This window comes from Varroa jacobsoni, unplaced genomic scaffold, assembly GCF_002532875.2.
Source record: "Varroa jacobsoni isolate VJ856 unplaced genomic scaffold, vjacob_1.0 scaffold_333, whole genome shotgun sequence".
Taxonomy (NCBI): domain Eukaryota; kingdom Metazoa; phylum Arthropoda; class Arachnida; order Mesostigmata; family Varroidae; genus Varroa; species Varroa jacobsoni.
This window is the reverse complement of record NW_019213235.1, coordinates 124,021-143,018: the sequence shown is the minus strand read 5'-3', so window position 1 is coordinate 143,018 and position 18,998 is coordinate 124,021. Positions and strand designations below refer to the sequence as shown.

The 18,998-nt window shown below is 42.8% G+C and overlaps 1 protein-coding gene and 1 long non-coding RNA gene across 3 annotated transcripts in view; both read left to right on the top strand.

Annotated features, from left to right (window-relative positions):
- Positions 1 to 18,998, top strand: part of LOC111259454 (protein Skeletor, isoforms B/C) — a 51,205-nt gene that overhangs the window by 14,048 nt on the left and 18,159 nt on the right. The window lies entirely within an intron of this gene.
- On the top strand, positions 1,461 to 11,748 carry LOC147753635 (uncharacterized). Its single transcript, XR_015310593.1, has 2 exons — positions 1,461 to 8,008; positions 9,823 to 11,748. It is a non-coding gene; the product is annotated as an uncharacterized LOC147753635 (long non-coding RNA).

Sequence of the window (18,998 nt, the reverse complement as noted above, 5' to 3'; positions counted from 1 at the left end):
ATGTGATCTAAATAACGTGCAAAGTTTACTTTCGAGCTAACCACGTTATAAGTGTAAAAAACCCGCAATTATTGAAATAATAACTGCAAGCTGTCTATTTTGCTCGTACGAAGTGAACACTTTACAAGATCATATAAGCACTCCCTCGCCGAAAAATTCGTTGAAGAATTGAAGTATACTGTTTTGATAGGCGTGATTATGAGGGATTGTCGTAGTAAGTGATACGATTTATCTAGCAGAGCCCACAAGTCACAGTAACCTGATTTCGTCGCCTTTTATAGCTATATACTCAACTAAGCCAGTAGTTTATCAAATGAACATAAAGTATAACCTTTTTATTCTATAATTATAATTTTTATCTATCATGAAGATGAAGAACTTCAGCAATATTCCTTGCTAGAAGCATAAGGAAGAATTGAATTCTCGAAAAAAAAAAACGAAAGTCAACCATTGACTTTTCTTCTGAGATGTACTCCGACGTCCGTCTTCTAATATTCAATGAGAACCGAAACAGAAACACATACTTGAAGCTCCCAAATTTAGCGGTTTTCAGAGACAGTTTTCCGAGTGAACTTGCTTACACAGACTGAAATCACCACCACGAAAATTCGTTCTTTTATAGTGAAAACCTCAGTACGTACCTCGTTAGCCGTTCACCTGTCGTTCATCTTTGACTAATTGGTGAATGCGATTCGTTGAAAAGTGCCTTTTCAAATTTTAGCGGTTTTTAAGCGTGTGGTAGTTTTATATATATATATATATATATAAACTGATATACGAATCAAGCTAATTCGTTTTAATTAAAGCAATGTGAACTGAATAATGAAAACTACAATCCTGATAATAAATTAACATTTTATGTCTCTATGGATAGGTTAGCAATTAGTTTTTGGAACAGCATTAAACCTGTGTGCGGAACTTACGCTGAACAGAGTATGGGACTTCAAGCACGGCACTGATCACTCGCACCGGCAGTCTTCTTGCTTTGCGTACTATTATAACTCGGCAGCCAATACATAGTAGCTCATATGCCATAGATAGTAAGCCAATGTTGTTGAGTGTAGCGCTAGCTGATGACCCTGGCTATTATAAAGACTCAACTTCTACAGGCGCTTCTGCTATTGTCACTTGAAGCCGAACGCACCCGCACTTTGGAGACCACATCGTCGTCGATTTTGGCACGTTGACCATGCAGCTGCAACTGTTGCTAGCATGATTTAAGCCAGCGTTTGATGGAACTTATTCTAAGTTAGCTATCTATGCATAATACATTCAACAACTATAATAGCAAGTAGCGAGAAGTTCAACGGATAATGTCGCAATGTTTGTTACCGCAGTGTGCTGTTGGTAAGGCATATAGTGAATTTGTCAAAGGTACGCTTAGCCGCCTTTGCTAGGCCGGAGGCGTTTGTGCCTGATCACTGAAAAGCTGAAAGAACCGAGTTTGTACTCACGCGGGATGAACGACTGTAGCGCCACCTGCAGCTGGAAGCGGTCACGACAATGCAGTGAATAGTGTCAGCTGAAATTTGTTCTCTCCTACCGACATTCGGCTAGGTCTATTACATTCTGTGTGGTTGCAATTTTATCTGAAGAATGGTTCGTGTGTCTCTGCACACGTTCTCATGCAATTTTCTTTCGCTCAATGCTAGTCGACTTCTTCCAGCAAAGTTGTGGCGTGGAAGCTGTGACTTTACCTATCAAGACAGGACTCGAACAACTGGGCCACACCTAGGCCATTGTTGAATAGGCGGGTTACAGTTTAAGCGGAATAATAAGAGGGAGGTGTCATTTAAATACGAAGTATAGTATGCGTTGAATAATAAAGGTAGAGGTTCTGGCGCCCGTAGTATCCGTCGACTTTATATATGTTACAATAGCCTTAATTAAAACTCATTACACAACCGTCAGTATGGTATGGTAGTATAGCTAGTGAGTGAAACAGTCCAAACAAGAGACGTCTTTCGCTCGACGTAATCGTTGCATGTTGGCGTAGTAAGCTACGTAATAGGTATTTTAGTTTAGAACAGGGAAAGTGACACGAAATTTCTGTCGTCCAGTCCGACCTACTTTTATGAGTAAAGGCAGAATCGTCGGTCTGAGTTCGTAAACAGATCTGGGATCCTCTCACACTGTGTCCCTAGCTAAAAAATCTTTAATGTAAACTTCGAAAGACAGCAATAAATCCACAGTCGGTGAACATTCACATGCAACTGACGTTTTTATATTTTACTGTAACTTAACTTACTTTACCTAAAGGGGACCCACGTCGTCACGTCCTAGATCGATGAAAACTAGCTATCCGTATCGTTTGACGCTTTCTAGATTACACTTATGATTCGATGGTTTACAATGAAGAGATAACTTGATAGTCGGTCATGACGGTACGCATTTCCCGCCACTGACTATGCCTGCATATCATAGAACAGCTATGTTTTACGATAGTATTCATGGAACAAAGTACATAAACAGGCATAGATTTCTTTTGTCGTCATGTTCGTATCTGTTTCGTCAAACTGTTTGATCTCTTGCTGCCCCGTTATCCATTGTGCAACAGACTTTTTCAATGTCTCCTTTTGAACCCTTCCGTTTTTTCACGCCTTGTAAGAAGAACGCCAACTGAAAAGTCACAAATTTAAGGGAAATCCAAGCGAAGCAGCGTGCTGATCGTTGACAGCGGCAACAAGATTAACGCTGGCGTCCTAGCAATGCAGCGAAAAAGACGAGCGATTGTCATTTGGTCAAAATCGGCTTTCTCGTGATGTGTCCCTCCATTTCCACAACCAGCCGCATAACACCATTACAGCTTCTGCTGCCTAACCTTTGGTGACGCCTCAAAGATTGGCCTCGCCTCTCCTACGCAGCTGCTGAAGGTGCGATCTTCCGCTGCCCATAGCTCAAGGTAGCTCTAGCCGACATCGGCTCTACTATCAAAAACAAAACGCAAAGGCAAACTGCAATCGAAAAACATACGACTTCTGCATGGTTCGTTGCGGTAGCTGTTCGTTAAGAGCACCGAACCCTGTTGCCAACTGATCATTTGTTCATAGCGATTGTTGTATTGGCGTTGCTACGGATCCTAACAATGCGAGCATTGCTGATGAAGACGAGCAACAGTAGGTACTAAGTTATTGTTCCGATGAGAGACAAAAACGGTTTTTTTTTTTTAACTTAGTATGTGATGGCACAGCGCAACAGTATTCGAGGCATCGTAATAGTCTCGCGAAAAAGTGGCGACCGACAAAACAAGCAATGGACATTGGCCGGAGCAGCGACAAGCTAAACGAAAATTTGTTTGCCTTTTTAATTGCTAATCGTTGTTGTCATTACGGCTGTTTTTACTGCCGCTGCTACTGATAAACAGAGCATTAGAACGCCTCCTGTTATATTGACGATTTCTATTGTGTGGTACTAGCATTGCTTTGATAGTGTTGCTTGGGATTTACTTATATGACTGCATAGGTAATTATAAGCGTTGTTACTACCTGACGTTGGGAATCGCCTGCTGCGTTCTGGCGCTACTGTCGATCTAGAAGAATTGGGGGCGTTGGCGTTGGTCGAAAGGTAACGCAATTTCTTTGAACGCTTCTTCAAAATGTTGAACTCTATGTAGAAGCCGGCGAAAAATTCGGCAAAATGACATGGGCCACAGCATGGGCCAATTGTATTGTATCTGTATTAGCTGCGACGAAACAACCGGAGGGACAAGAATTGATATATGTCTATATATATGCATAGGTCAGTTCTTGTATTATAATAAAAAAAAATCGGCACCAGCTGGTAGACCGTCTCGGCGAAACAGAAAAGCCACTTTTATAATAATATAGTGGATTCGACACGTAGAACAAAGACCCCGCAACGACCGTATGAAACTGTCGCTTGTCAGTGATCGTAGTTGATACATTGGAGTGAATACTTCCATTAGGCTGCTATCACTATTCCCATTAGCTCTTTAACAGCGCTCACACAAGCAGCTGAAGTAGCCGTCCGAGCGATATAACACTTTGTAAATGCGAATTATACACACGATTCCAGCTATCATAATATCCATGACTATGACTAATGGTAGCTGGGTAAAGGCGTACTCAAAACGTCTGTTTTACTTTCTTGAACTAATAAAGACAGCAGTTCCTCTTCTAGCGATGAAGACCTGGGGCAATTGCTCAAGGCCCTCAATATGACGTCATCATAACGTGAAGTGTACACTCACATTCCTCTCCCCGTCTCTCTATTATGTGGTATATATACCGAAACACTTGCTTTCTTCCATCTGACACAGTGATTTTCGCTCATCCGTACGGTTAAGGACGGCCGCTGCTAGCAGCTTAATGCTCGGCTCCTGTTTGCTGGGAGGGAACGACGACGAAGAATCGCCAGCTGAAGCGTTCCGTTGCAGTGCGCTCTTCGGTTGCGTTCTCCTCTCACAGAAAAAGCGCTAATCCAAGAACAATGTTTGCTCCTTTTCGCGTTCTATAGTGATGAAACAGCCAGTTATTTATAGACGTTAGCAGCTCCCTTGTTAACCTAGCTCACTTTCTCTGCGGGAGGCATTCAACGCCATCATCGTTTAACCATTGGCCAGCATTGACACCTTTTAAAACGTAGCGTCCGTGATACGTCTGCTACGTTACATTGACTTAGGCAATGGTTCGTCTTTCCAGTTGTGCTGCAGCAGCTGAAACATCGTGGGCTGTTTGAAGATACGAGTACGAGGAGAATCGGATCGAATCGACATCCGTGGTGTTTGTTAACTGCGTGAACGCATTGTTTGGCGTCATGGTTTTAGTTTGGCGGTATGCCACTAAGACGGTACCGAGGCGTCTGCTGTTTGTACGCAGAATTTGGTTATATTCCACTCCACGCGTGGCGCTTCTGCAAATGCTGCCACCAGTCTCGATGCCGATGATATTTTGCGCAGATCTCACAGTCGATTGTATCCCACTCCCGGCTGCTGCGTCCGCGTAACCATTACTAATGTCGTTGCCACTAGAGCAGAAGATGTGTCTACACAGTCGAAGACTCGGAGTCTTACGAACTAGCTCGTTCTGTTTTCAATGGTTTGTGTCTGATCGATTTGTCCGCTGTTTGTAATTTTGCTCTATTTCTAAATTAGCTGTGCTGGCGGCATTAGAACATCCCACCGCCGCATCCTCCTGCCCCCACAACCCTTCCTGTCGAGAAAGCGAACGAATAACGAACTATGAATGTCTAAAAATAAATCCCTTCATTCATACGCACTATGTGGTATATGGCTTTGGCGAGACGCGGAGCAGTTAGTCTCTTTCCTGCTATATATAGTAGAGAGAAAATTTGCAACGTTGCAGAGGCGCAACGATCCCCAAGTGCTGCTACGTTATATGTCAAACGTCCCTGACAATGGCTCATACTTGCTTGATGTAATATGGCATACACACAAAAATTTACGTACAAATGGACGTTCAGTAGACGAGCATTTGAAGGATGCGCTGGAATTATCCCTGCCTAGTCTACTAAATGTAGCCGATGCTATGGACTCTAATATAGGAGGACGAAAAAGTGAATTATACATTAATTAATTATACAGTATTCTCGACCCGATGCCTATCTGTTTCAAGGATGCGCCGTCAGTTCCACCTCGCGTCAGTTTCCCGCTATTCTGCTCGTTCTGCGGAACGGGACTCGAATATAGGGGGGAACAGATTAATGTAGAAAAAAACTCATTCAGTTTTTTTAGCCGATACATTTCGCTTTTATAAGCCGCCTCCCTTCGACCCGTAAAAGCGGTGCGTCCGTCTACTACCACGTTGTTCGGTTCGATTTATCGGTACGGTAAAAGTGGCTCTCCCAGAGCGCCAAAATATTGCTCCGTAGCTATACAAAAGAAACGAATGGATCGATGCGAATCATAATTATATAATAAGTAAGTATTTGCAGAACATGCCCAGTGCTATGGGAATAATAAAGCACAAGTGATTTTAAGCAATGGTTAAGAAATAGAAAATAATTTATCGCATGGGCTTCAGTCTCCATCTGTCCTGATAGCATCTACATTAGGTAGTACGAATCATCATCATGATTATGGTACTATTGAGCCATGATGATCGTATCTAATGACCTATGTAATGCAACGGTTGGTCAAGAGGATGCTTTTCGCTTGTCTAAGAATTGAATTAGCTTCGACAATGAATCAGATATAGCGTCCGTCGGAACCAAGAAAAACGCCACTCGCGTGCCTTTTAGTAAGGCGGCTGCTGCTGCTGCTACTGCTACTGCTACTGTTATCAGCCACGAATGCTTAAATTTGTATTGGCTGGTCTTATTGGCATGAAATCACAATCCTGGCCAATTGCACATCGTGCAGTCGTCACAGGCTGAGATTAAGAGGTATGGACCGTCGCACCCGGCTCAGGACAGCGGCATTGAAAAACGGACAAATTGCTTAGGTATAGCTACTGCTGTGTGTCGGTGCCTAAGACGAAGGCAGCCAGGACAATATCGGACAACGGCCAATTGGACAGTCCCAGCTGCAGGTGTCCGTCTCTTAGCCACTGACTGACCGCTCTGTTTTAAGTGTACTGTGTGTGTGTGTGTGTCTGAGTATGTATTCCTATGTGGATACAATTAGTAGCCAGAGCAGTTGGTTGCTTACTGCTGGTTTCCGCATCTTCAAAAGCCTTACTTGTGTTAACTATGGCCGTTTTGGCCGGTAGTGAAAATGAAGTACATTGGCCAAAACTGTCGTGACACAATCCCGTCAGAAATACACTCTTTGGCGCTGCTGAAGTCGATCACGGCTTCTACCGATTGAAGCGGTGCTTCAACAGTGGCTAATAAGAAAGTCGACCAACTTAAACGCTGGCTATTCGAGCACTGTGTTCTTCTCGTTGCTACGATCATATTTTCTAGTATGGGGATTGTATTCTACTATTGAACAGGTTCATTCAGTCTCTATTCACTTCGGTCGACAGTGAGCATCGTAGGTATCATGTCACTTCGGCAGTCTGCTCCACGTTGAACCTGCGTTCGTTAGACCAGGGTGGATTTCGCTTACCCGCGACATTTAAACGAAGTCGAGTATTTGAAGCACAGTAGTAACGGCATACTGGCACAGGAGAAACGACAGTGGCTTAACAATCCTTTCTTCACTCGCGTTTCGCGCCCTGGTAACTCTTACCGTCACGCCTATTTTCTGTCCTGATTTTGGTGTTCACAGATGACCAGACATCGATGCTGGTTTGCTTTGTGTATGCTTCCCACTAACGGGCCGATGAGGGCGAACAGCATAGACCCATCCGTAGACTCGTCGTTGTTGAGAAATTGGTTCTTTACCAGTCCCGATTGTGGCCGGCTTCTGGCACTCGCGAGAGAAAAAGTAACGATCGATCGTTTTTGTCTCTGTTCCAGTTTTTCTTCAGGCGACTTCTACTTGGTCTGCTTTGTCGGCTGCGTTCCTGCTGTTGCCAACAATCCTGTTGAAATTGTCCTGCCGGCCGTTTTCCAATAGCTCGCTGTGTCTATTCAGTACAACGCTGAACGGCTATTGTCGAAAATCGTGCAAGATGGAACATCCTTAGGCGCTCGATCGACAAGTAACAAGTTAACACTGAGGATTTTTCGCCGTTGTTGGCCTTGGCGCCAACATGCCCTGTTGTTGCGCACAGTATTTGAGATCGAATCACACATTTACAACGGGGGTCTTACGTAGACTGCAGCCAAAACACAGTCAAGCATGTAGGAAACCTTTTGTAGGCTTACTGTGGGTTTAAGTCGATACAACGAACACGGACTAACTAGAGGTTGATGACGGTAGAAGAGAAGAGGTCGTTTGTTATGCGACTTACCGTTGCGAGCTTCCGACTGACCAATCAGTATGAGCCTATTGTGATTCTAGCGAGAAATCGAAGTGACAGTTTTTTATACTATGCTATTTACAGGACATACTGATCTGGACAAAAGCACGCCGCGTTCCTCTGTGTCGTTCGTGGCCGAACGAGTAATTTTTAAACAAGAAAAAGGACAAGCTATTTGTGTGAGTACTTAGGGTTACAGATATGAAAATAACTGGCATGAAAATGGCTAACTCATCTGAAGCCTGCATTACATCACTGTGACTCGCGCAGGATCGCTGAAGCCATTGCAGACTCCCAGGTAGAGGTCGAATAGATTGCAATGCGCTATTTTATGCTTGGGTAAAAGTAGTAGATTCCAGCGAAGATACTTGCGACCTAATTTTCTAGAACGATTCATTTTCTACTTCATTTTAACATTTTCGAATGTCTGTGATGTGTGGTCCGAAAGTGGTTGTCCTGACCCCGTTTTGGGACACTGAAGATCAAAGCTGCCTTGTACTGTACCTTTGGTCTCCCATTCGACTTCTTACAAACAATCCAGTTTTGTCACGCGGATAAATAATGTTGAATGATTGGCATCATTCTTTCTATGCTCGACCGCACGAAAAAGTGTTTCTAGTCTAATAGATAGTCGACGACGATGACACATAATTACGTCAAGTGCCCTCAGTTACAGTTTTCAGTTAAGTTGATACATTTTCCTAAAGATGAACTATTTTCGGTAGGGGTTCCTAAATCGCTACGGGTACACAAACGTCAGTAGCAGCGAAAGCTAATAAATCGACGATGGTATAGCGAACCTGTCACAGTATTGCTCAGACAACAGATCTTTTCTTGCATAGCCCGCTTCACCTTATACGCCCATGCACTCCTCGTTTATCTGGCGCAATGAAACACTCAAGTAGTTTGGTTTTTGTCCAGGAAATTGTCGCTATTGGTTATACCGGCATTACCAGCTTTGACCGTAGCTACGGCGTCACAAATCAGTAGGATAGAATCAATACGATACAAACAACGCAAGTGTCAACATTTTTCCTTTATTCTCCGCTGTTCCGGTCTTGCTGTCCTTTGTTCAGTGTTCGAAACTATCAGACAGCTGTTTTCGCTCGCGCTGTAGACGTTTCTAACTTGACATGCCAGGTCCTATACGAAGCAGGACAAATCCGCCAGCATCAGAGCATCCAGAGAGAGCTACATACTATATATCCATTTTTAACCGTGCATTCCGGTGGTCATCAATTGCTTATATTATAAGTAGTTCTGTAGTATTACTACGTATTGAAGGGTGCGATGGGGGAGATCATTCCGAGGGAACAAAAAGCTGAACAACACAAATATCAATAGAAAAGTGGCTATTATAGTTGCTTGTCGTTTTTTTTTATACCATTGAAAAAAAAATGCGTTTACGTCGCACGCCAACCGCCGGTTAAAAATACAAGTAGAGAAGACTGCATTCTGTCCTTTACTGTCAGAAATTCTGCTCTAGCCCTGAGAATATACGACAAACTATGGGTAATGCTTATGGGCGCATTAAGGACGAAATGACCGTAAAGGGATTTCCTACCTACTGCGATCTATCAGTGAAGCCATATGAAGAAATTGTTTCATCACGGGGATCAGCGTTGTCCGCAGGTTGCCAAGATCCTGCCTTTGAGGGACATCGGCGCATAATTACTCTGTGTCATCTTGTAGCCTCGATTGGGTGACAAGTGTACTTTTAATACTTACTTGATGTCGATATTGATTTTATTCCCGGAACTCTCACGTTTACGTAAGTATTTAATGGCTTTGAACATTGTTTTATCTTTTTTAGGTTTTTCACAGGCAGCCGTTTAGTAGCCCGTGGTACTGGTTTGCATCGCAGTGCACTTTTCTTCTTATGAATTTGTCAATCATTTATCTACACTCTAAGAAGAGTATGTTATTGCCTAATGTATCCATTTGTCATTTGTTCTAGCATTGTTTACCGATTCCTGTTATTTTTTCTTAGCAGGATTCGGACGAACGCATTTGCAAGCCATCTGGGATCCTAACCTGCTAGAAGTCTGCTTGCGTTAGGCGCGTAACTCACGATTATCTATTCAAGAGTAGCAGGCATTGTAAGAGTAATGCTATCTTGCTAAGGTGCCTTCCTGTACTCGGGCAGTTTCAAGTTGCCGGGCCTTAAAGTTCCTGCCAGTCCTCGAAGCAGTCGAAGGTTCTACGGCGAATGCCTCGCATTGGTTTTACTTATACTGTCCCAGTCAGCTTAACTAGCTGGCAAACATTTTTTTCCAATGTCAATTCCCGTGTACGCGTTATTCCCCTAATATTGACTAGAAAATAGCCGTTTGATAGACTGTGCATATCAAATAGGCTATGCTCAGGATTTCTACGTTTCGACTTATAATTCAACCTATACGATACTGCTATGACTGTTTGTCATCTTGTCACTTTTTTTAAACGCTACCGCGTAGAAAGCGGCGACATTGAATGCTGCGGTGACTGCGGAACGCTCAAATTTATCTGGTTCATACATCCGTTTTACTGCTCCTGCAGTCAGCTGCCAACATTCCGCTATCGTAAACCACGAAGCGCAGCCGAGGTAATTCCGCTAAAACTGCGCTCCATCTACCACACTTATAATTTCTCGCCTATTTTCGTTATCTCTGGCGGATAAATCGATGTTGTCGTCGATGACGTTGTTACCATTGTGGTTCCATCGTCTCGAGTTCTAGCTCAGCAGCAAAAGTACACCGATCTATTGTGCCAATAGAGTAACTGTAGCGGGCAATAGGAGACTGCGTTAGATTGCTAAATTTGTTGGCGAATTTTAAAAGGCTTCGAACGGCTTCAAGCGAACCGTTGCCGTCATCGCGAAGCCACTCCTCAGGATCACGACCCACTCAGTTGATTGCCAGCTATCTAGCCCAGCGCATTTAGTACCATTCCTTAGCCCCCTCAAGGCAGCGCAATGCATTTGATAGAAATATGTCACACATAGATACATACGTGGAGCCATTCCCCACGTGCGCAACAGCCAAACGGAGATACAGTTTTGTGAAGCTCTATCTCGCGTGGAACTCGCGTACACCGAAAACTAGGTACAATATAGATAAAAATAAATCTGCTCAATATAACTACGAACATATGTGCCTTGTTACAAATAGAATGATTACTACTAGAAGTGTCAGTGCTGAAATGGGAAACGATAACAGCTCTGCTAGTATTAATCCTAGCTAGCGAATGAGTAATAACAACAACAAAAATAATACATTTTATGATACACATCAAACAAGAATAAAGGACAACAAAAGGCCGATAGGGCCTTTAGCGCGGTTTCGTGTACGACGTAAACAAATGAAGATCGGTGTCATCACTGCACACGGCAGCTGATCCGATCTTAAGTGTGTCCGATCGCTTCACCGTATGAACAGCTGGCGGGAAAATCAGCAGAAGCGCGCGGTCTGTCCGTTTAAACATATCAGTTTTTAGAGACATTGTCACGTCAATGTCCTGCATTAGGCTTAGTCACACAATTCCGAGTAGCGCGTCACCTCATTATTTCTTGTAGACAGTGGACGATCATTTCAGACGGCATTTGTATAGGTTCGAAATCCTTTCGCATCGTACACCGTTATTAGCCATGGGATAAATGGTATTGTAAGTTGTGTCAATGTGCAGGCATAACTGGGTAGGTTACGTGCAGTGTACATACTAAGCAGCATTGGGTTGGCGAGAGCACCAGGGTAGCAGGGTATGTTTGTTCGCTTGTCCAAACTATTCTGTCTTGTCAGGTTCGCGAACGATACGATTATTGGCTAGAAGAAAAACTGAAAAGCTTAACAGTGTTTACGAGCGTTATCCTAAACTGAAAGATCCCTGCCGCGGAACTCCGCCAAACTTACTAAGTAAGAACATAAGCGACCAAAATAAGAAATAGGTGAAATAGATTTTCATAGGTAGACAGTGATGAAGTGACAAAAAGAGCACGTATCTCTGTATTCATCAAAAAAAAACTTCTAGTAATCAACGTGATGCCCTTGTCCGGGCCAGCTCAAAACTATGTAGTAAAAGCATTGGAAGTATTGCTGCATGCACTTATCTAGTACTATTGCCACGATGTACAATTATTAAATTCGGATATAGCAGCTTCGTTAATACATGTCGTCACAGAAGAGGCCATAGAAAGATACGTTGCGTTTGTCGTGACTTGAAGCCCACGATGTCAATCACCGAAAAAGACGGAACCTAATTTTAGTGTGGAAGCCTTTAGACAACAGGCTTCCCCCGTGAAAATGCGCTATTCTCCCCTCAACAACGCTAAATATATCGATATATATAGATCGGAAAAATGAAAATAAAAAATATAATTCTGTTAAGTTCTCTAGGACGATCGGCGCAATACCCTTTACTACAAATGCGAACATGTTTCTGACTACTTATAATAGTAGTATTAGACATAAATGAAGAAACAATTGTTGTTACTAGAGACATATTGTACAGCCAGTATCATAACTCAAATTATATAATATATTATAATAATTGTCAAATAATCCTTTTTGCTCAACATTGTTACTTTAATTTCATCTTATTTTCACTAGAGGAACTTAATGTAAACAATATTGTAATAAACACATATATTCGTATACGGAATCTGTGGGGGAATTAGAAGAAACATCATACTTCAGCGTTCGCCGTCTATCCTGGTGGGAAATCTGGCAAAAACTGAACCATCAGTATACTCAAATATGCACACGTAGCGTTTACCTTGCACAGTCTGAATCGCTTCTGCAAGATCGTTTTGTTCGCTCCTTTTTGTCCTGGCGTCCGTCTCTCCTGAGTGCGTTCGGCGTGGGCAAATATTTGACCAACAGAATGATGATTATATACTCAGATAAAAACGTTTTGTCCAGTACTTTTGTATCCGCCGCCATACGTTTACTTTTCGACCGATTCTAATCGATTTCTTGCTTCCCCTCACCGTCGCTGTCTGATGTCCGGCGACTCATCATCATGGGTACGCATTTCATTTTCTCTTGCTTCATTGTAACGGGCAGCTATACGCTCATAGGCGATTGCACCTTGTTGAGAACTAGAACCGCCAGTCTGTCATCCAGCCATCAAAAACAACATAACCTTATATAAGGGTATAAATAAAATGATCTAACTGGATCATATTATTTGTGGTCTATGGCGTTTCGAGCTATAGAAGCAAATAATAAGTATCTTTAGAGCAAACAGCTATCTTTAGATAGTGGAAGATTGGCAGAATAGTCTGTTTGTCCTTTGAATAGTCATTATTAGGGTGCGGCCTATATTCTGTGCTATTGAATTTTTATCTTACGCTTATGTGTTATTTTTTTAATAATTATACATTACGTTTAACAGACATAAATCTGAAATTCTCTAGTCGTTTGATAGATTTCATATTTATCGAAAGATGCGTCTGCTAGCGCCCTAGGCTACCCGCGCGCACCGCAGCTCAACTTTTGCTTATCGTCATTGCTGCCGTAATTAGTTTGACGCTCTAGGAATCCTAACCATTATCAGCTAAAAGCATATTGTGAACTGAGCACTCTACGCTGTCTCCCTATAGGGCCGATCTGCGCTGCTGGCTGATGCCCCGTTGGCCATATACCAAATGTCCAGATATATTTTCTAAAAGAAAAATACATTTTTTAAATGCTCTGATTTTTATCAGTTTTTTTTTCGAATAATCGTGCCGACTTAGACAAGATCGATCATGGTTGCTATCCGCTTAATTCCGGACGGTCGTTTTTCCACCAACTGATACTGTCAACCAACTGTGATTAAGTTATCCGCTATCATATGCCTTTTGCGTACTCAAGGGTGATACTTTGCCTGGTGCGCCTGCCAACGTGTCCGACGAGAGCTGATATGTTGATAGCTATGGGACGCTGAAAATTTTTTTGCAAAATAGCACCTTGAGTATCGGCCGAATAATGTAGGTCCATATCGACATTGGTAATCGCGTGTTTCTTGTCTGAATTTAAAATTAAGTTTTGCTATAGACCTTCAACAGTTGCTTCTATCGATTTGCGCTAGCGGCTACCTCGTGACATTCCCGTATACATAGGTTTTTCCGTATGTCATTTACATCTACGTCAATTAGTGAGACTCATTGCACGTATTAAAAAAGCAAGGTTTTACGAAGCTCTAGGTAAAAATAGTTTGTGGTCTACTGAAGCGTTTACGAATATAATGTGAGCAGATAATTTTTTTACTTTCGTCAAGAAAATTTTCGAATTTCGAATTCTGTAATAATTTCCAGTAATAGAAAAATTGTCCAGTCTTTATAGTCCGGATAAAATATATTTTATATAATATTCCGTTTAGCTCACTTACTATCTTCGTTACCCTCAAGCTGTGCGGATGTACGGGTACCTTCACAGTCGATGAGTCATTACACATGCACTTTTTTGTGTTTCTTTTTTTCGGCAAGTATAAGATACGAAAATTTGCAGACTTCACGGCACAATCGTATGACACTACGTGCCAATAAAAATTTTAAAAAAAAAACTTAATTATTGGCTACGAGCGCCAGCCAGTCGCTTGATGCGCGCAGACTGCTAGCAATGATTACGATACTGCTCGCCGTCATCTTAACAAATGGCCGGAACATAACACAGAAACCAAGCACACATCCACTGCCTCAAGGCTTCTATCCATTAAACTCGCCTCAAACGAAAATTAACAATGATGTAAAGACAAATCGGGATTTTTTCAAATCGGAGTCTTTTCAAGCCCAGTCCCTGTGGGTGCTCTGATACCGGTTCACTAGTTAAAAGCGGATCTGCAGGGATAAACTGCAGCCAATTAGGTTTCGTTTACGAAGAGTTAGTAGCGACACTAGCGGCAGTTCTTCACGCATATAGATCTCCGCGCACGAAGAATATCCGCTGTTTTTGTTGTTTTCGATCTGTTCAAGGTTTCCTTGCGGCCAGTACAATGGCGTCCAGTAACGTGACGAGCACAGTTGCGACCCTTCCCCGTATATACTCGCGAATGTTGCCCGTCGTGCAGCAAAGAGGCGCTTCATAATTTTCTCCTGGGCTATTCGTGGATACTTTTATTTGGCACTAGAGTGTAGTATAACTGTGGTGTATAGATGAATGGCATGAAGCTTGATTGGGTGCGTGATTACGCAAAATATTAGATATTTTTTTAACTAAAATTATGTTTAAGGTACATTGGCTTGAGGTATATATATATATATAATTTAGGCAAGCATAGTTTAAACTTCTATTAGTATGCTACGCTAATGGCACAAACACTTCGGTTTACCTACAGAACGTAACTAACTATGGTGAAGTACTCCAATACTGGCCAAAGTTGTCGACATGGCAAAACTTAGTTAGACATTATACATCTTTAGAAAAACAGTCACCATAACGTTTGCCACCGATACAGGTCCGTTGCGACCAGCCGCAAGGCGCTTTCTTTCGCTCGCTAGGAGACTGTCCCCACGAGAGACCCCCGATGCGGGAACAACTCATGAAGGGAGAAGCCCTATTCGTGCTTTTCGTTTCTGAACGATTTTCACCTGTTGACCAAACTGGATGGGCAGAAGGAAACAGTAGGCTTCACGGCCAGCGCTCTTGGCCGCCGCAGCCGTATTGTCCTCTTCGCCCTGTTTAATTTGTTGGCTCAGCAGTCGCTCGTTTAAATTAGAAACCTGTCCCATATGTACTGTAATGAAACAAGGCGGCAATTTTCTTTGTAGAAAATGCATAAGCCTTTCCACTAACGTACAACCACAAGCAACTGGCGCCAATCACCTGCGAAAAATATCAAGTTGGTGAGATAGTAATGGATCAGTCGGTAAGGTCGTCATCTCGTCGTGTTTATTACTCGACCACTTCCATTACATCAGAGCATCTGCTGCAGTGGCCTGGTGTGTAGCCTTCCTGTCTTGTGATGCTGATGCCTGAGCCCGCTAGGTCCGTTGCGATCTTTCTACTTCGTATGCGGACGCCAGAGAAGAACGCCTCAGATTCACTCGGAGGCGCAGGCGAGATATTTATACGAAGCTAATTTTTTCCCTGTTGTTAAAAGTAGCGTCTTTTCCGTAAGTTGTGTGTTGGGTTTTTTTGTTGATGTTTGTTCTTTGTTTTCTCACTGTCGAAAAATCCACTTCGTATATAGATGTATATGTATATAACTGAAGCTTGCGACTTTAGCGGCCGCTGTATTTCATACGAGTCGATGAATGTGTCTAGTCATGCCTAGAAGCGCAACGTTCGCCATCAAGCGACCGACAGTGCTTTTTAATCGTGTTCTCGACGTCACTAGCTGCTATGGCTGACCAGGATAATGATAATCTATCGCCATAATGAGAGCCCGTTGCATACATACACATATACAGGGCTTAAACTGCACGCCTAGTGGCCAACGAGACGAAGAAGCCATAAGAGAACTTGCTGACGGTGCTTAGAGACCACCGTTGTAACTTGTTTGTTGGGAGACGTGTACCCGATAAAACAGAATACCATGTGTGTGTGTGTTGCTACTGTTATTGCGCGGGTAGTAGGCTGCAGTTGTAATTTTCTCAGCGGCGTTCGGTCGGTGCCTTCTCGCGCGGAATTTCGTCCTTCCATTTCGACCGCCTCAGCGGCAGGTACTCAAGCCTTATGAGTTTGATGATAGTTTACGAGCAGAAAACGTATATACGATATGTTAAACAATCTCAGAACTCGATTCGTCTGTTTTTCGTCCGAATCAACGATTGAAGTAGTGTAGAATGATGTAGCGTATGCTCAACCGGTGCGATTCAACTACGAAAATTTTCGACCTTAAAAAGAGCCTTCACAAGAATATGGGTTTTATAGAAATGAGCCTATCTGTGGGCAACAACTAGAAGCGAATTTGTTTTTTTCGATAACAGCTATATAGGTTTTTATTTAATGTGATATGGGACTTCGTCGTTCAACTGTTTGTCTGTTTATTTCGCGTCGGTCAGGTTTACCATTGGTGTAGTTACGGATCACTCATTGAGGCTCTACATAGACCGGTGTCTATTCTAAGATCAGCAGGAGGGAATATTTTGATTTTCAACCCACGTTTAATCGTGATGATACGTCAAACTTCATTCATCCATTAGTCGGGAATCTGAACAATGACGTAGCTACAGGTATTCATGAGAGCAGTGACTGCAGTGCATCACAAAAAAGTAAAAACGAGCAAGGTGCCATTTTAATAGAGCGGCGAGACGGACAATTCCTCAGCTTGACGGTCGCCTCCATATTGTCGGACACTTGTTTAGATTTTAACGAGGAAGGGACCGTTGTTTCTCATTCTAGTTTGCGTCTAGCAAGCAATTCTACTGGTACGACCATGCTGTTACTGGGAAGCACCATATTCTGTCCAAAACACCGATAATGTCGCTACAAACGTGTGTGATTGCTAACGTAGGATAATACTCTGCTCCATCTTGCCAATTATTTAAACGGCTATGTTTATTTTATTCATGAACAACGACATAATTATGATTCTGTTCAGGTTCTAAGAATCAACTTATTTCAAATTTCGCCACCGTTACATGGAAGTTTTTTGACGAAGCGCAAAAGGAAACAAAAGGGAAATGGGCAGACGCAGAGGCACGTTAGCGTCATGCTGGTAGGAAACAGTTCGATTAGCTAACTTCTTTGGTATTGTTTATCACCGTCACCTTATCACCGTCGTGATTTAGCCGTAACTAACCCGATTGCGGGTACTGACTACTACTATAGCATTGTTCTATGATTCTTCAGATTGGCAGTTTTGAAAGTGTGTCGAAGCTCATATCCAAACGACGAATTGTCTAGCTTTGCTCGTTCAGGACACCATTTGAAACCAGCTATTAATGGTAATCAATCCCTTTCACAGCAACTGAAGTTCCATCAAACACTGCTTTTTGATTCTGCAGCTACGAAATTGATTATACTGAGATTAGCATCGATGTTCGGAACCCTTGAGATAGATGATTTGTTGGGAAGAGCTTCCTGTTGTCTTCACGCCGGGTCAATTTGTTTTTGATTTCGCTCACTTTTCACCTTTTTCTTCCCGATCCCCCATCTAGTCCGTCTTCCCCATGGCAGAGTACGAGAGCCTATTTAGTCACAGTCACAAGTAGCGAAGTGACAAGCACGTTGCAGGTCACGGCAGACTGGAAAATAAGGAAGGCAATGGTTGCTTTAAAGTGGTACGGGTCTCGATGAGCTGGTGCAAACTAGTGAAGCACGCCAACGGTATAACTGCCTGTCCGGTCAAATAGTCTTCTCCCAGTGAAAAGCTATCTTGATGGCCGGTATTGTTGCGTTCACTGCGATGACGATCCGTAGAATTAAAGCTCTGTTTATGTTATTGTTGTTGTTATCAGATGAGCATCTCCTTTTAGCTAGGCACAATTATCATCTGTTTCGTTACTCAACTCATAGACGTCGTAATTTATCGTAGTCCAGGGCTTTCGGACTCTAAAAATGCTGCCATATAGAATAGTGTTGCTATCACCAGTGCGACCTAATTATTATTAAACCTGGCTCAACTATGAACTGTCCACGGTGAATGTCAGGCTTTTATGTCTGTTAGCCATTTTACCAACGCAATGGGTGCGGTGCGGTGCGATGCGGTCCGTAGGGTGCAATAATGGAATGAGTTTATTGTGAAAATAGCAAAAGCAACAACATCGTCATAACTGACGCGATCAGAAATACGTCCCGTGCCTGCTAAATCGCTACCCGTCGCCGTCGCTGTTACGTCGCCTGACCTACCGTTGTCACAAACCTGATCGGAAACTGCTAGCAAGCGAAGGTAAAGGGCAGGTCAATGCACATAGTAATAATGTGACACTGACCCGAAGTCAGTTACCGCGAGATCTAACAATTCCTGCTATTCTTGATCTCGTTGAAAGGCCGATATAGCGCCAATATCATATACACATATACAGATGGCTGGCTGGGATGGTGAACTACTGTTTAATATGGTATACCTGGACGTAGGCTTTAACACCAGATTTTGACAGATAATGAAGCAATTCAATCAAATTGTATTGATTTTGACAGTGGCATAAAGACCAGCACTGCAATTACGATCAAGAGAAGCCACTACTTGCACGATGACTAACGGCAGCAGACGCACTAATTAAGTATCGAAATGGCCGTGTGCGGACCGGGTGCAATATCTAATAAT